Raw genomic sequence first — 15666 nt, 5'->3', positions numbered from 1 at the left:
ATATGGGATAGAGGGATGGAACTAGTTGATGTTCTGGAGAGGTTGATTTCTCTCTGCATTTCAGGATTTATTTGGTTCAGGGACCCATCTGGAGGTTGTAGGTTTCTGGAAAGTCACCCTAGTGCATGGAACATTGGTGACCTGACTTTTAAAGGATCTCTCTGGTTGCTGTAGGTAAGCTCAACAAAGGAATGTAGGGAGGCAAGGGCCGGAACAGTGAGCTCTGCAGGGAGACCACTGCAATCAACCGTGGTGAGAGATGATAGGAACTTCATGCAGGCGATAGCGGTAGAAGTGGAGACAGGTGATTGGAGTTTGGGTGTATCTTAAAGGCGGGACCAACAGGATTTCCTCATGGATTGAAAGTGAAATGTGAGAGTTGAGGGGAGTCAAAGTTGACTCCAAGTTTCTTGGACTGAACAAGATGGATGGATTCACCTTCAACTCAGATGGGGGAGACTGAAATAGGAGCAGGTTAGAGGAAAGATCAGTGGTTTGAGTTTGGACATGTATTTTCACAACAAGTTGGATATTTTCTTAGTGTCTTACAAAGGTGGGCCATGAATTCCTGGTGCTTTGTTACCTGAACAAGTTGGGGAATAAGGGAGCCAGGAATCCAGAGTGGCGGAAGAGAAACAACACCAGCACCATTAACTGAGCCCTTATTTGGACCCAGGCTCTGAGAGGCTTCCAAGGATTATCCTCACAACAGCCCTACCACATGGATGCTATTGTTATCCTGATGAGCACTGAGCCTTGGAGAGATGATGCCACTGGCTGGGAGCCACCCAGATGGTAAGTGGCAAAGCCAGAGTTTGAGCTCAGATCTGTCAAGCTCAGAGTCTGCTGTCTTAATCCCTGTTGTGGATTAATGGCAGGAGTAACCTGGGGAAGATTCATTGAGGATATGGACTAGAATTCAATCTTAGGAAAGGAGAGAATGCATTGAGCAAACATAGGATGAAGTCCCAGGTTTCTGCCCTGCATATTCTGTCCCCTGCATCCCTCTGCAGCCATCTCTTGAGTTTACGCTTTCATTGTACACCACTAGCCTGTTTTTGAGACAGATCATGGTTTTTCCCACTTCAGGGCTTTCTCCACTTAGTTCCCTCTGCCTAAAATGCTTCTTGTCCTATCTCTTTTCCTGAATGACTCCTGCATATCCCTGGGGGCTCAGCTCACATGTCACGTCCTCAAGGAAGCCTTCTCTGATCACCACTGTGCCCCATCTAGAGCTAGTCTTTTCATACCCTACACTTCTCCTTGATAGCATTTCAGACAATTGTCATAATTTGTGCAATTGTGTGTTCAATGTCTGTCTTCTTCACCAGACCAGAGCCATCCAATAGAACTTTATGCAATGATGGAAATGTTCTAGACCTATGTTGTCCAATATGGTAGCTACGACCCACCTGTGCTATTGACATGTGATTAGTGTAACAAAAGAATGGATCTCTGAAGTTTATATAACTTAATTAATGTTTAAATAGCTACATGTGGCTAGTAGCTACTGTGTTGGATGTTGAGCTCTAGACTGTGAGCTTCTCCAGGGCAAGAACTGTGTCTACCTTATTCAGTTGTAAAGTCTGCAGATCTTGATTTCAAGAAATCATCCTCGAAAGAGACCCAGAAAGGTCTGACTTGCCCAAGCTCACTCAATTAAGCAGAACTGGATGTAAAATGTCAGCCTTCTAAATCTCCTGCTTATAGTACTGCCCCTGAATGGATAGCAGGTGAAAGGCAGGGTTTGTTTGTGGTCTTGAATGAACCATCCCAGAGCTATGTGAAGTTGCCCCCAAGTCCAAGAAAGGACTGTTTTCTTTAGCCACCCTAATCTCTTGCTCCTCTTCTCTTGACCCTGTAAACTACTTAGTGGTTTATAATCTATTAACATGTGGCCTCCTGGGGACTGAGCCTGTTTCAAAGTCCACTCCTGTCAACCCTCTGCAAGGCACTCTGGATTTTTTCAAACCATATTCTTCTCAGGAAATCTTCCTGTAATCCGGGCATAATAGACACAGGGTGTGGTTTAAAAAACATCTACACTGTGATTGGTAATCCACTTAGTTTCAAATGGCTTTCCTCTTTAGTTTACTCATTATGAATTGAGGTTGAACAGTTGAGGGCTAATTTTTACTTCATTCAAATGTAGTTTGGGGTTTGCAGATTATAATTTTTGGGAGTCCAGCACAGCAAACTTAAATATTTTGTTTTTATAAATGATTTTTCAGATGTAATAATAATAATGATAATAGCAATAATGTGTGTTGAGTGCTTTGTGTCTGCCAGGCATTTAGCACACATTATCTCATTTAATCTTCACAATAACCCTAGCAACCAAGTACTCTTAAGATCCCCATTCTATGGCGAAGGAAACTGAGTCTAAAAGAGGTTAAGTCACTTGTTCAAACCACACCCATCTGGGAAAAGGCAAAGTCAGGATTTGAACTCATTCTATGGCGAAGGAAACTGAGTCTAAAAGAGGTTAAGTCACTTGTTCAAACCACACCCAGCTGGGAAAAGGCAAAGTCAGGATTTGAACTCAGGTCTGTCTGACTCAAAAGCCAATGCTCTTAGCCAGTATACTATTTGGCCTCTCTATTAGATAGTATATGTACATATTTATGTAAAAAATATCAGGAAGAATAATCAAGAAACCTAACTAAAGAGAATGAGACTAGAGATTGGGAGGCATTCTTATGCTTCTCTTTGAACCTTATTTACTTTTTTATGATTATAAACTAAATATTAAAATTTAAATAAGTAAATATCTCCCCATTTTTACTTTATTTTAATTAAGAAAGAAGTTGTTATGAAAGCATTGTGGCTGTATATTAATTGATTAAATACCCATGAACTCTTTGTGTAATTTGCACAGTTTACAAATCATTTGCAAAATAAAATTATTTGCAAATTCTTTGAGAATTTATTCCTTTAAAACTGTCGTTCCCATATTATATTCTTATTCCAAGTACCAAATTTCATATTTCAGTTTCAGAAATATTTTTTATTTACAGCTAATGTTTTTTTAAACATGACATTTTGATATTTTCAATGAAAAAGATGTTTCTGTGAGAGATTTACCTTCAGATATTTACATTTTTATGTACTTGTACATCAACTTCTAGTTGTTATAACTGAACAATCCTTTAGCATTGATTAAATAATGCTGTGTTACATAATAAGATATGCTATTTGGGATCAATTAATAAAAGCTTTTCATCACAGAGAGCATTATCCCCTCCACCTTCCAATCCCAGCTAATGAAATTAATTTTACACTGATTGAAAAAGATTATAATCCCCTTCAGAACTCAGAGCCTCAGAAAGCTCTATCAGCTACACTGAAAGTCACTTGGGAGAATTTCTCAGTGGCTTAGGACAAAAACATTTTTTAAAGTTAAGAGAATATACATATGCTAGGCAATAATGTATCCTTTTCAACAAACCCAAATCGAGTCTACTTTTACCTCCCAAATGGCCAATGCCTCTAAGAGTCCCCAGAAATGATCTTTTCAATGCCCCATCTCATTTTCTTGGAATCTGTTTAATAAATTACTAGCAAAAAACCTGGAAGAAGCCCCTTTATAAGGCCTCTGTCCTTTCCATCAACTGGTTTTATTTCTCCAAGATTTCCAGAGCGTTTTTGGTACCCTTTTAAAATTTCCATCCTTTAAACAGTGTATTCCTGATGTTCCTGAAGACAGCTTTTGAAGGCAAGTCTCACTGTAGAGAGCTGTTACAAAAACCTTTCATTCAGAAAGCAAGAGGTTTCAGCGACCGTGCACAGCCCTCTCATTCACACTTCATAAACAACAGGACTTCGCCCAATCCTCTCCTCTAGGAAGGATTCCTGGCTTTTTAGAAACCAGTTTACAACATCAGTATCACTCCTTCCCAAAAGACCTTGCAGAAAAATTAGGAATTTCACAGCATAGAAGGAGGATTGGAAAAGACAGTTGTCATTGCGTGGACTCATCAATTCAGTGCACATTTCAAAACAGTAGCTAATGCTTCCTTAAAGCATAGACCTCAACATTCATTTAGGATTGAGAGCAATTGCAAGGGGAAACATAACACCCGTGGGTCCTCCATGTGATCCTGAGGGATCCTAAAAATTGAACTGAGTCAGAGATAAGAGAGGCTGGGCTACTGGTGTAGGAAAATGGCTTGTCTCCCCTAGGCCTAATTCACTCCTCTGAAATAGTTCCCTTTAAATAAAAAAAGCCACTGCAGAGATGCCCCCCTGGAGGTTTTATTTTTGAAAGGAAAGCCTATTTGCCTCTCACTCGCCCCCATGGTACTTACGGCAGCTGCCTTAGCTGGAATAAGTCCTCCTCCATGTCCGCGTTGCGCCAGGACGAGCCCTTTTCATGGCCCTTACATGGTGGTGGGGGCGGCGATGAGCGCGCCCGGGGTTCAGCACCCGGTGCTGGACAGCTCCCGCGCCGCTTCCTCCCTCCGGCGGCAGCTGCTCGAAGAAGGGGAGCCACCAGCCACCAGCCCACGAGACAAAGCCGCCGCCGCCAGGAGACCGCGGCGAGAGTGGGAGGAGAGGAGGAGGCGGAGGGCAGAGCAAGCTGTGCGCGGAGAGGGGGCGGGGAGAGCCCTTCTGCTTAGAAGAATTTACAGGCTTTCTGTGGCTGGTGGTGTTTTGCTGGAGCGCCTATAGGGCACACCAGCCGAGAAATGGCCGTCCAGGTACCAATGAACACCCTTTGGTTGACGACGGGTCTCTAAATGTTTATTTGTAGAGATTCATTAATATTGTTATTAGCATATCGGTCTTAAAACCAAGGCTGCTGTCGAAATACAGGGAATGGAAGAAAAAACCAAAAAGGTATTCATGCATTAAACGCCTGTTTTCTTGAGTACCTACGGTGTGCCAGGCACTGTAACAGGCACTTGGCATACGACAGAGAACAAGTTACGCATGTCATTGTCAACAGGGCGCTGATGAAAGCCTAGTGAAAAGAATCAAGAAAAAAAAGGAAACTGAGCATGAGAAAGGCCAAAGATCATGCATTCATTCATTCACTCATTCAGCAAACACTATTGATTTCTATAGCCCTGACTCTGGAGAATCAAAGATGAATAAAACAAAGTCCTTGCCTTCAGTCCTCCCCGTCTAATGTGCCCCCCGATTCTTTGCCCTTGGAATGTCTGCCCCTCCCCCCCTTAGAATTTTAGCTCTATGTTAGTTCACTGATGTATCCCAAGTGCCTAGAACAGTGCCTGGCACATAGTAGGTGCTCAATAAGTACTTGTTTAATGAATTATTCTCAATTCAGGCTGGACATAAAAATCACCTGGCTCTACTCCAGACCTCAAGTTGAATCCAACACTCTGGAGATGGACCCCGGACCTGGTTTTTTGTTCCTTTTTTTAATTAAAAATTTTTTTTAATTAAAAGAAATTTGTTTTTAATTAAACAAGCTGTAGATTTACAGAAAAATCATGGAAAAAATACAGCATTTCCATTTACTTTCCCTTTTTTTTTCTTTTTTTTTTTTGCATAGGCAGGCACTTACCTCCCTATTATTAACATCTTGCATTAGTGTGGTACATGTATTACAATTGATGAAAGAATATCATTAGAATTTTACTATTAACTATAGTCCATGGTTTACATTAGGATTCCCTGTTTATATTGTACAGTCCTTCAAAAAAATTTCATTCTAGGAACATATATAACCTAAAATTTCTCTCAGACCTGGATATTTTCTAAATGCTTCTCAGCACCCAGGGATGAGAACCTCTGATCTAGTGTGAACACGTGAAGACCAGAGAAATTGTACAATAGAAGAGAGAACTACGCAGGTGGCCCATGACGGCTGTGGGCGAAAAGTATGCAAATGATAATATGATAATCGCATGCTTTCACACAGAAGCAAAAGAAGAGAGAAAACTTTTTTCCTCTTTAATTGCTGATTAAAAAAAAGCATTGGATGTTATTAAGAATTACTGATTGTACATGTAGATTGGAATGATTTCTAATTGTTTTGTTAATTCTTTTTTTAATTAATAAAAAAAAAAAAAAAGCATTGGGAAATGTTGCAAAGAAATCAGCATCAAAACTGGAAGCAATTTCATGTCAAGCACACATTGGGTTAATAAGCCCTGATTGGGTCCCAAGAAAGGAAAATGAAAAGCTAGAGTGAGTGTGTGCCAGGCAGTGTGGTTTGTTTTTCACCCACATCCTTCCCTTTAATCTCTGCAATGATGCTACGAAGCAGGTATGATTATTATCCCCATTTTACCGGTGAAGAACCAAGGCTCAGAGAGGGCAAGTAACTTACTGAAGGTCACTCAGACAGGAAAGAGTTGATCTGGCATTAGAACCCAGTCAGTCTGTCTCTATAACCTGTCCCCTTAAGTGCTAGGCTTTCTCTGAGATTTTCAAAAGCAACCATCCATTGTGGGCATCGAGGGGAATTTTGAATTATTGAAACATTGGATAACTTTAAAGGAATTGAATGCTGGAAAAACCAGTTATTCAGTGGTACTAAAACTCCAATTCTTTATTCATTCAGCAAATATAAAGTGAGCCACAACGATGTGTCTTGCACAGTGCTAGTTTGTATCAATTTGTATACTCACTACTACTTGACTACTCTCAAGCTGGAGAATCTATCATAGCTTATCCCACCCACATTCATTTCTAAAGGATTCTGCACCACTCAAATGTCTGAGCCTCACATGACTGACTTGTAGGCACAGCTGGCTCAGGGGGAGGACAATAATCTAAAGACATCCAATTCAACATTTATCAGTAACCTATTGTTGCATAAGTGGAAAAAGGTGTGTGTATGGGGGGGGTTGTTCCTTTTCAAGGGCAGTATTCAAATGTCTCTGAAGCCTCTTGCCGTACATGCCCCTCCTTTTTTTTTCTTTTTTTTTATTGTATGCTGTATGGCAGGGGTCACATTTCATTCTCTTTCTATATGAGTATCCCATTATTGCAGCACCATTTGTTGAATTTTTGTTTGCTTGTTTGAGGGGGGAAGTGCACAGGCTGGGAATCGAACCTGAGTCTCCCTCATGGCAGGTGAGAATTCTGTCACCGAACTACCCTTGCACCCCTGCCCCTCCTTTTTTAAAAATTTTCCTCCAATTTTTCTAGCCAGGTCCAGCATTCTGGGGTTCTATGACCATTCTGAGGGCTCATCCTAGTTAGTCCGTGTGCTATCCCAATTCTGAGTGAATGTATGTGCTTTAATCAGGATTTAAACAGAGATTCAAGTTCCTTCAGAGAATAGGGAGTTCATAGCTGGAATTGGAAAGTTGTCAGACTAGGACCAGCCCCTGGGACTTTCTTCCACATTCCATCTCTCACTGGCTAGGAGACCTTGAGCAACTTACCTCACTCTCTGTGCTTCAATGTCCTCATCAGCAATAACAGGGATAAATAAGTATTCCTAGTTCAAAGGTTGGTAAAGGACTAAACCCAACGCCTGGCGATAGTAAAGGTTTATAATAAATGTCAGTTATTACTTTTCTCTCCACCCGCTGACTTCCTCCCCTCCTCAGTATCTTTCATACTGCCTCAAAATGTTATCTGGCCTTTGGAAGATAGGAAAGGAATGCACAGTGTTGGGGAAAACTAAATCCTTATCAAGTTTAACTGGAAATCAACAGAAAATGCCCAAAATTGAGAGAACAAAAACTAGTCATCTTATTTAGAAATATGGCAGAAGAAGCACTTAAGTACTGAGGGTGAAGTGGAAAGTGGAACGGGAATATTTCAAACAATTATATATTTGGAGGGTACTGCTTTATTTTTTAAAACCATGTGCATGAATTACCTTGATTTTAAAAATATCAGAGTATAATAAAATATTGGCTTACTGTGGCCCTGTCTCAACTACATGGTATCCTTTCAATTCCAGCTCAACTATTAACCACATTGATATCCTACCTTCTAAAAAAGGCTTCTGATTGTCCTATTATGTCTTTTTAAACCAGATTATATGGGTCATAGGGAGTGCCCATGGCATGGGAAGTGATTGGCTGCCTCTTGGTTCAAATGACTACCCTTAGAAGAATCAGCTGTGGTCAGGGTCGCATAACAGAGAACACAGCTGCTGAGGGGACAGAGGCTATGGGCAGGCAGATTCCTATAAGGTGGTGTAGGAGAGGAAAACTTTAATTGACGTGGATGGTACCCCATCCACAGAGATCTCTGGGAAGGCTCCAACCCTGCCATCATTCTCCCTTCTCCTATTTGTTCAACCTTCTCTATTCTCAACCAAGCATTTAGCAAGTGCTTATTCCTGCTAAGCATTGTTAAAATAAATATTGAACTTTGTTGTTGGGTATGTATCTGCCTTGTCTTTCCCGGTTAGATTATAAGATCAAGGCAGGGAGCCTACTTTATACAGCTCCCACACCTGACAAAGAGCCCATCACCCTGCCACATGGTCTGTCACTGTGCAATGAGGACCAGCTTTGGAGTCAGACAGGCATGGTTCTGTGACTTATACCTGTGTCATCGTGTTCAAGATTTTGCCACTTGAGTCTCAGTAGCCTTGTCTGTAAAATGGGGGCAGTGATACCTACTTTCAGGTCCCTCTGTGAGAAATAAACAAGATAATGGACATTCAAGTGCATGGCAAATGACTTCATGTGCCCAAATATGTATCAACCCCCACATATAAGCAAGATCTTAGACATAAGATCTAAAAACAAGCTTATGAGCTAATATAATATATTGCATTTTAGGGAACTAGATCAAAATGTTCAAATGCCTATTAATAGTTGTATTTATTAATGTAGTTACATTTTGTAAAACAATAACTCATTTAAAAATGCTCCTTTTCTCCTTTTATTCAAGGAACAATTTTATTTGAACTGTAGATATACGTCTTTAATGGATAAAAATATTTTAAAATTAGATTATGGCGATGTTACCAGATAAAGGTGGTGGATTCTTTTGCCCCTTGAGCTCAAATGACCAATTCCTGAGACACGGGGGTTTCAAAGAGAGAAAAAGTTTATTGCTAGGCATGAAGCAGATCAGATGGACTATCAGCCCTCAAATCTGTCTTCCCGAGTCTAGGGGGTTCAAGGTTTTCATGGATTCAAACAAGGAGAGATGGAGTTTAATTGTTGCCATTACAATAAACAAGGGTGAGACTAGGCTAAAATGGCCATTACAATAGTAAGCATAAGCAAGGGTGACCTCTGGAGGGCAGCGAGGGTGGCTAGGAGCCTCCATTGGAGCCTAGGGCTGTATGATCCTACAACCCTGTAGTTAGGTGCATTCTTGGAGGAGCTGAGAGCAGGGACACAAATGGACATTTGCACACTGGTGTTTATGGAGGCAGTGTTCATGATTTGCAATGGATGGAGGTGGCCTAAGGGTACATTGACTGAGGAATGGAAAGGGGAAAGTGGTGTACACATACAACGGACTATTGAGTGGCTACAAGAAGGAATGAAGCTATGAGTCATGGAAGGAGGTGAATGAACTTTGAGGATAGTATGTTGAGTGAAATAAGTTGGAAATGAAAAGACACATATTACAATGTCTCACCAATGTGGACTAACTATAATGTGAAAAATCTGAGAATTGAATTTGAGAGACTAGGTAATCAGGTGAAGGCCTATTGGAAAGGTTCCCAGACTATAAGCTCTTATAGCAGTCACAGCTATTCCGGAGTTGTAACTGTTCTTTCTAGCTTCTGAGATGCTGAACTCTTTGTGTATAATTTGATACTTCCCTGGAAATTCAGGTATCTGTGTGACACCCAAGACTCAGAGCTAGAGTTCTGCAGCTATGAAAATCAGCATCACCACAAAGAACAGCTGTTGAAAACACTGAAAAAGTGATCAGACTTCAACCAGAGATACTAATGAAGCTGATTTGGGTAGGACTAAGGTAAATCAGACTAAGGGGTAAAGAATGTTATTGACTGAATTTTAAAACTTCAACTTCTCTGTTGCAACTTATCCCTCTCATCTGATAATTGTCTCTCAATCTTGAGGGGTATCTGGGCACTGACTCTTCTTCATGGCTGGAAAGGAACGTTGTCATTATGAGGCAGAGAAATGAAACTCTGCCTTTTTGGTTGTTGTTCTTGGAGAGTCCATTATTTGGGGGTTTCAGCACTTATCTGGCATTGAAACAATCTGGAGGCTTTAAGTCTCCAAAAACAAACTTAATACGTAAAACTTTTATAGAACCCAGGATATCTTTTAGGATTTCCAGGAATACTGATGGTTGGGCTTGCCATACTGTGGCAGTTTGCAATATCTTGCTGATTTGTATAGAAGTAACCTACAGAATGCCCTCTTGACTCAATTTGAAATCTCTTAGCCATTGAAACTCTATTTCTTTTCCCGCTTTGGTCAGTCAATCCCTACTATGCCAGGGCAAAGTTCATCCCTGGGAGTCATGTCCCATGTTGTCAGGGCCAAGCTTATTCCAGAAAGTCATGTCATACATTTCCAGGGAGACTTACACCCTCGGAAGTCATGTCCCACATAGCAAGGAGGTCATAGTTGGACTTAGAGAGACCACATTTGAGTAAACAAAAAAGGTTCTCTGGGGATGACTTGTAGGCATTAATTATAAGTAGACTCAGATTTGCCATTATAGAAGTAAGTTTCATAAGGGAAAGCCTGAAGATTAAGGCTTTGGCTTATTAAATTGTGATTCCCCACTGTTTAAGAGAACATAAGGAATTTCCAAGGTGGGGAAGTTTAATCGTTTTACCTTTTTTTCTGGTCCATCAAGGGTCTTTGCAAATACTTTCTCATTTTCTGCCCCAAATACTCTTAAATACATCAGCATATAACATTAACTTGTACAGAATATTAAGATTTTAGTCCTTAGTTTAAGTTTCAGTTTAAATTAAGTTGAATTAGGTTGTTTAAATAATTGATTGGCAGGTTAAATTAGTGTGCTACAGAAAATTTAAATTTTGGACAAAATAGACAATTTTTATTTAATCTCACAGAAAAGTTAAAGTTTCAAAATACAGACAACAAGACTTGGGTTTGATTAATGGTGCCTGCCCATGCAAAAATAATACTAATAAAACAGACAATATTATCTTTTACCCTGTATTTTGATTTACCTTAGTTTTAACCAGATCAGTTTCAGTCACATCTCCAATTGAGGTCTGATTTCTTTTTCAGTTTTTTAACAGTTGCTGTATGGAGTGATGCTGGATTTTTAGAGCTGGAGAAATAACTCTGAGTCTCAGGTATCACACAGATATTTAAATTTCCAGGGAACAACAAGGTTATAACAAAGAGCAAAGCATTACAGAGTTTAGAAATAACAGTTAAAGATCAAGAATAAATGTGACTGCTGAAAAAGCTTACAGTCTAAGCCCTAATTTTCTTATAAGCATTTTAAAATGAAGCTACTTTCAAAAATAAAAACATTTGTCATTGTCTTATGTTGACAAACCATGGCAAAGGTTTTGCCCTGTTTCACCTTTACACATTAACCAGAGTTATATTAATTGAACATATAAAATATCATTTGCGTACTTATCTTGCTTCTCTTTTACAGTCTATCCTTGCTGCAGATGTAGCTCTGACCTGTAGCTGACCACATATACTGTTAGAGAAGCATTAGAGCAAAGCAGTGTGACTGACAGGTAAATTATGCTATTTCCATGAGCTGTAGCCTTTTTCTAAGAATAATCAAGACAATGTCTAACAACATTATACCATTGTCTGACATCATACAGATTAATATTAGGATATAACATGGACAGAGAGAACGCTGTCAAATCTTTAGGTATGTTTATACAATCTCTAAATATATGGATAACATTTTACCCATACAAATTTAGCTAGCAACAGGATAAAAAATCTCTTTTTACCACTGCAATACTTCCCAAACATGTCCTATGCAATATGTTAAACTATTTTAGCATCTCACTTTTACAAGGTGAAAGAACAAATTCTTTATAAAAGTCTGTCTTCAAAAATAAGATTTGTCTTCTGCACTAAAGGATGATAAAGCCAACATAAGTATTAACAAGGATATTATTCTGGTGTAAAATTTTTGTTTTCTAGACAAAGTACTTGGATGATTAAGAAAAATTTTTTAAAGCTTTACATTAAGAGCAGCCACATTATTTTAACAGTGAGAAAACTAAACTTTAGTTCTGTTTGAATACCCAATTTGACACAAAAGCTTCCTTATTTTGGAAATATATAATAAGCAGGCTTATTAAATTTTTGGTCAGCATTGACTATGATAGACAGAGTTCAGTCATAAACTTTTTTACAACTTTCCATAGTCATTCAGGGCTTAGACTCAACAATGACTATAGCAAGCAAAATTCACTTCCTCAAATCTTCTACAACTTTCCATATCCATCCCACCTATATTTTTATTTATCCAGAATGAACATAATCAGAAATAAATTTGATAACAAATTCACAAAGCTTTTTGAACATGCATATGGTGCTGGTTTGAAACTATTATATATGTAGAAAATGCCATATTTTAATCCTATTCCAATATTGTGGGGCCAGACCTATTGTTTAGGGTGGAAAGCTTTTGATTGGATTATTTCCATAGAAATGTGTCACCTTTTGGCTAGATTATTTCCATGAAGCTGTGACACACCCTATTGTGCATGTGGTCTTTTGATTTGATGAAAATGTGACTCCACCCATTCAAGGTGCATCATGATTAGTTTACTAGAGTCCTTTAAAAGGGGAAACATTTTGGAGAAACCTCAGATGCAGATGCCTGGAGAACAGTTGCTTCAGAGCTGACAGAGACATGGATGTTTGGAGATGCTTGGAGTGCAAACAGAGAGAGAAGATGCCTAGACATGGGCAGAGCCCAGCAGACATTGCCATGTGCCTTCCCATGAGATACTAAGCAAGCCAGAATGCAGAGTTGTGTTCCAGAGGAGATAAGTGAAGGCCCACAGATGCTTAGAGAGGAAACCACTGGTGTCAGAAGCTGGAAGTAATGGGACTGGGAAAAAGAACAGCAGATTCCAGCCACATGCCTTCCCAGATGACAGACATCAACATTTCTTGAGTCAAGGTATCTTTTCCTGGATGACTTAGTTTGGACATTTTTCTGGCCTTAAAACTATAAACTTGTGATAACTATCTTTATACTAGCCATTATATTGTTCCATTTCTGGTATATTGTATTCTGGTAGCTTTAACAAACCAAAACATACTTCCTCCCACTAACGGTATTCATAAAGGGGAGAAGAGACAGAGATACTACAAAATAATGGAAGAAGGAAGAAATTTATACTTGGGCTTGGAACAGCTAGACATCTATATGCTTTGTACTCACAATACACAAACGATAACACTATGCCTAAAATTTCTCAGTCCGAGCAGCACTACCTTCAAAGGTCCACAAGCCCCAAGTTTGAAATATAAGCAGCTTTTCAGTATTATAGGATTTAAATCCAGAATAAAAAATCAAATCTTTCTCAACATTGTTCCCAAATGCTAAATAATAAAAGGAACATGTTAGTTCAAAATTAGGTTATGGCTTCTAAGAAAACTAGTTTACACTATTTATTCAAATGCTACTTTCTTATTTAAAAGTCTTACCAGTGTCTCTTCTATGAGGTCTACTCAGGACATTCTTTATCTATCTGCTTTTAAAATTCTTCCAGCATTTTTATTACTTTGTTACTTATTCATTTATTGCTGTCTTACACTGTGCTCCAGTATAAGTATATTCTAAATAGAATATATACTCTTTGAAGCTAAGAATTAGGTCTTCCTTATTCATAGCAGCATTTACTATCAAAAATATACTGATTGACATTAACAAAGCAACTACAAATTCAAATTTTTATGCATACTGAGGTAACAAATGGCAAACTAACTAAAAGCCAGATTCTTTGAAATCCAGGTAATTAAGGTTATAAAAAATCTTACTTATATTTTTTACTTAACTGACTTCTAAATAAGATATATTTGGAACATCAGAATATACTCATTTTATTATATTACATAAGTGCAATTTTGAGATTGTACTTATAATAATAACTTATTTTATCAGTACATCATACAAATTTAGGGAGAATACACCCAAACAGAACAAAATTGCATCTGTTCGATTCAAAAATTCATCATACAATTCCTTCTGTCGGAGGTGAAAAAACAAATCTCTTTGTTTTCATAGTATCCTAAAATTATGAACAAATTTAAAAGTACATTGACTATCAAGTTCTGGAAAATATATTGCAATTGTTTAACTTGTCCCAAGCCTAAATCCAGGAAAACTTTACCATATCCCCAAAGACCTTTCATTTTACTTACTAAAATTTGGTAATTAGATTTCATTCAGTTATTCCTAGCCTAAGGCTATTCATATTTTAATAATGATTTGATTACTATGGGTACTATTGCAAAGGTATTGCTGGAAAAAATAATTTTTACAAACATGGCCTATTCCGCAGGGTTCTTTAATGCCTACTATTTCTAATCTCCAGACACAGTAAAATAATTCTAAACCGCACCTGCCCCATCCTTCTGTACCCACTTCTTTCCTCATGTCTCATTTACATGCTTAGGCCTGGGGGCAGAGATAGGTGCTACAGGAAGGGTGAAGCCTGGCCTGTTGAACTTGGATTTAAAGGTTTCAGGTGATGGTCCTGGGATGAGAGTTTCTATGCCCTTCTTTTAATAATTTGCAATTATTAGATCTATTTCAAATAAAACTGTGACCTGGACAATCCGAAAAGCTCACAGCCCTCTGGCAGCTGCCTGCTACCTTAAGGAAATTTCAGGAGTATTTTTTTCCTAATGTCCAGAATTGTTTAGGTCTTCCTTATTCATAACAGCATTTACTAATGAAATGCTAAGGCTTTTGTTAGCCAAAATGCCAAGCCTTTTACTAAGGCTTTTGAATTTTGCAACCCAGGTTTTCTTCTTTTTTTTCCCCCTAAGACTGCAGGAATACAAATTTATATGTTCATATTAAAGTGCTTATTTATTTTTAAGTGATTCCAATAGAGCTTTTTCAAGATTTTTTTTTGTTAATTTACTATTACTATACAGAGGAATGAGAATATACATTGAACAGGCAGATAGGCACAAATGGAAAGATAGGCACAAGGAACAGAAACACCAAAATACTTTTGAGAGGGACAAATAAAGGGTTGAATATGCATCATCTCATGCCATTTCTGCCTTTTTTGTAGAACAATTTTAACTGTAATGGTACTGTTTGAGTTTGCAAGCTGCCAGAATGTGATATACTAGAAACAGAATAGCTTTTAAAAAGGGAAATTTATTAAGTTGCAAGTTTATAGTTCTAAGGCCATGAAAATGTCCAAATTAAGGTAAGACTGAAAATGTCCAAATTAAGGCACTGGTCATTGTCAGGCTTGTGTATCAACTTGGCCAAGTGGTGGAACGTGTTTGTCTGGTTGGGCAAGTGCTGGCCTGTCTGTTGCAATGAGGACATTTCATAGAATTAAATCATGATCATGTTGGCTGTATCCACAGCTGATTCCATTTGTAATCAGCCAAGGGGAGTATCTTCTGCAATGAGTGATGCTTAATCTAATCACTGGAAACCTTTTAAGGATTCAGAGGAGACAAGCACTTCTTCCTGCTTCGGCTGGTGAGCCTCTCCTGTGGAGTTCGTCCAGACCCTCCACCCAATTGTTAACTTCATAGCCTTCCCTGTTGATTTTGGACTCTGTTT

Source organism: Tamandua tetradactyla, chromosome 5 (assembly GCF_023851605.1).
Source record: "Tamandua tetradactyla isolate mTamTet1 chromosome 5, mTamTet1.pri, whole genome shotgun sequence".
Classification (NCBI taxonomy): Eukaryota; Metazoa; Chordata; class Mammalia; order Pilosa; family Myrmecophagidae; genus Tamandua; species Tamandua tetradactyla.
This window is presented reverse-complemented; position numbering follows the sequence as displayed.